Genomic DNA, 3912 nt, shown 5'->3' with positions numbered 1-3912 from the left:
TTTTTTTATTGCACTAGTGTAAAAACAGCTCTCAAAAGGAGAGGTAAAATAGCCTAAAGTAAATGTCACATGCACACACACACACAACTCTATCACATACAGCCAATATTTTAAGGTGCCAAGATATTGTGTGAACATAAAGATAACTACATAAAATGAATGTCACTTYCAGATTGCCATACTAAAACATATTCCGTAAACATAAAAAATAAATGAAACATAAAATAAAACAGGATCACTCTCAGAGTTGGAGTTCCAGCAGACTTGTAAACGGATAAACATGAACTGAATAAACGTCACTTTTTGTGTGGCATCCTAGCAGCATTCAGTTCAGTGATTGCCCTTGTGTAAAACCTGTAAAAACTGTTMAAGAGCTTGATGGTGCRACGTTTTAATGCCCTGTATTTTCTTTGCAATTAAAGAATGGGTGTAGATTTGATTGGAGCCCATTTYAAAACATCCACTTCTAATCCTAATGTATTCTGTTTTAGACTTAAATGCGCTAAAGAACATCATTCCAGAAGTCCTGWAATTGCTATTACAGGACTTCTACCTGGCAAACTTCATGTTTTTTCATCGAGAGCAAATATTTCCTTCTTGCACACCTCCAAGGAAAATTAAACCTGAGCAGGTTCCTTCTGATTGTACAGGCATGCACTTTCATATTGGTCACTGCAAGAGTCTGCCGTTATGTGCTATGATGAAATGTAGGGTTTTTCAGGACTTCTTGTTGCATCCTGCAGTGTGCTTTTGACAATGAACCTGGTTGAATCACCAGGCTGGGTTATTTAAAATGTYCTTCACTCACTGTTGACTGTTTCACTGCTGCCATCATCTTTCTGAAGGCTTTGGATAATCTTAGATCTCATTGTGGTGCTCACCCTCAGCCTAAAAGTCTAAATATTAAAAATATTTAAATATCAAAACCCCTTCAAAAATGCTGATTTGCAATGTTCTGAYCATGCACATCAGTATCCGTTTGAGTGTAATTTTAGCTTTTATAAAAGAGAATAAATGCGAGGATGTCCCRAGTTATTCCTCACAATTACAAAATGTTATGCAAATTTTGTAATTTTTGTAGCATGTTACAGAAATTTGCAAAAAGGTATTTTATTTAGCTTTTTGTTGTTTTTTCTAATATTAAATATTCATATGTTCAAATACGTTAGAAAAACATGCAGGCAGGATGTTTTCAGGTTTTAAAGAGTCTTGGTCTCATATCATACCTGGCTTTATTTGGGTACAAATATATAATTATTAATGTCACATACATTTGTTTGTCGTAGTCTAAAACAGAAAATTGTCTAAAAAAATAAAACAGATTTACTTGGTTTTGGTGCAGAGCCTGCAGGAACCTCTTTTGCAGCTTTCGCTTSCACAGTAACTGTAGATTTTCTCCTTAAATGCTCACAACAAAATAATGCTCGGAGGAGTAAGGAAGAACGATTATTGTACACAACTCTTTCCATCGATGCAAGGAGTGTGAGTATTTATTAGCAGCAAAACACCCAAACCCAAATGTAATAAGAGCCTTTAAAAAGATTTTTTAATCCAATTTTGCCAGTAGTATGGAGGACAAGACAAGTGGACGCTGGTTAACTGCTCTTATTTGCCACAAATTGATTCAGGTTTCTTCTTCTCCTTCTTTTGCAAGAAAAATAATACCCTGTCCCTTGACAGTCCTGGTCACTTGACACCCTTTTCYTGTGACCACTGACATCTCAAACCCCATGAAAACCATTCATCACTGCTTCTTTAACATCCAATGAATGCAGAGCAAACACAGCAGCGTACACATGCATACAAAGGCACAAAAAGCACRCACACACTCAACTTGCTCCAGATAGGCTATCAATCATGGATATTGTCATTATTCTGTGTCATCGACAAGACACTTTTTTTCCTATCTCTATAGTCTGTCTTTCGCTTTATCCCCTTTTCTTTCCACTGTCTCTCTCTTCAAACACACACGCTCTCTCAGACACACACACACGCACACAAACAGAGCGGATCATGAATCATAAATCTTATGAATGCCATCTAAAGACTGCTCAGCACTATGAGAAAGAGAGATGATTGATAGACGGGTGTAGCTGTGGCGAAAGTGAAGGAGATGGACGAAAGGTTGTAAGAGGCGGCGTYGAGGTCAGAAGCCGCAGTTCAGGGGTCAAACACATCAGAGAGACAGCGTGCAACATGGCCGAGAGACGAGGCACAAACGTGGAGGGACTCGGGGGTGGGTGGGGGGGAGGATGGGGAGGAGCAGAGAGGGAAGGGAGTAAATGGTTGAAGAGGAAAGGGAGAGAGGAGGGGTGTGGTGTGCTGCCACAGTGAGGCTAAAGCCATAACTCATCTTTTATTAAAAATAATGAAAAAAACTTAATGAGTTAATAATATCTGGAGGAAGAGATGGAGAGAGAGAGAGAAGGAGATGGAGGAAGGGACAGGAGGACAAAGGAGAAGGAAAGAGGAGAGAAATCAGCCTATATGAAAGAGAAAACAGGGTCAGAGTGTGTCTCCTCTTCGGTCATATGTTTCACTTTCCAAAGTTCACTCAAGATTCATTAGACAGGCAGGGACAATCACAGCGAACGCTCTCTTTCTGCACACCCAAATCCCAAAGCCTGCCTGGTAATTAAAGGCACTTAACAACCAATTAACAGTGATGAGCTAAATTAGCAGGATATTATCTGCTTTGAATCATCCACTGCATTATCAGTGTATTGAAACGGCAATGAACAAACCTCAGTGGCCTGTGTTTGCATGTTGGCAAATGACRGATTAATTACTATTAAAACAGCAGCATCTTAATGAGCTTGGAAACAATTAGAGGGGTCGTTAGCATGTGGAGGAAGGCTGAGAACGGAGGGAAGAGAGGGCGTGTACAAAACAGGAGAGAAATCTTCATTCGGAGGCAATACTGATTAAATGGACGTACGGTCRCACTCATCGCCCAATATCCACGGACTTATTAAATACATGACATCATCATTTGTCTTTTCCACCATCAAACTACTTTCCTGCTGCCATTAGCTTTCCCCCTTCTTCTCAGGCTTCCCCAAGTCTGCCTTCGCTTCATCTCTCATAAAAAGCCTTTTTCTTGCTCTTCCATTTCTTTCTCCACTTTCTGCTTTTTTAACTCCCATCTCTCCCATCCCTCCTTCATGCTTGGGGGGCACAGTCCTGTGGAGGAATTTAATATGCAACTTTTATATGAGAAACCAATCGCATACGTCTGGGTCTATTGGGCTCGCAATCTATCGGCCTGGACGGCTAATGCAATAGAGGGAGCCGGGGCTATTTATCACGCAGGGAGCTATCTTTTCCTCTATCTCTCCCACTCTGCCCTCGCTCTCTCTGTCTTTATTCAAGCCTGGATTCCTGGCTGCCACTAAATCAGGCCAACTATGAGCTATGGCTGCCCAGAGGGCATCTCCTCTTTTATGGGAGGATTTGGATTTTGTATCTACTGGTTCCTCAGTGGTCGTTGAGACTGTGCTAACGGAAGCTATAAACATTCAACAAACAAAGACAACAACTTAAATGCCCCCTCCACCCCCACCTCCGATCCCAGCAGTAATGATTGTGAACGTGTGAAGAAATACGGCAGGAGGAGGACGAATAAACCTGATGAATAAGATATCAGGGCCATTTACAATGATGCTGCGAGGATTTGTTTGCATGTATGTCATCAAATAGAAAAGGAGAAAYGATTGCACATGCACAGACAAGAAAGTTTACATTCAGTCATCGGGCACATTAATCTCAGAGCGCKGCACTGGTTTTTCTAGTTATGCATCTGCACTGGTCTTGTTTCTGAACCAGAAGGACTGAAAATAAATGGTTTAAAAAGAAGCAACACATTTTGTTCAGAGGCATTATCTTTCATCGAAGGTGTACGAGATAAAATAC

Source organism: Poecilia reticulata, linkage group LG10, assembly GCF_000633615.1.
Source record: "Poecilia reticulata strain Guanapo linkage group LG10, Guppy_female_1.0+MT, whole genome shotgun sequence".
In the NCBI taxonomy this organism is placed as follows: domain Eukaryota; kingdom Metazoa; phylum Chordata; class Actinopteri; order Cyprinodontiformes; family Poeciliidae; genus Poecilia; species Poecilia reticulata.
The sequence above is the reverse complement of the archived record's forward strand: the minus strand, read 5'-3'. Positions refer to the sequence as shown.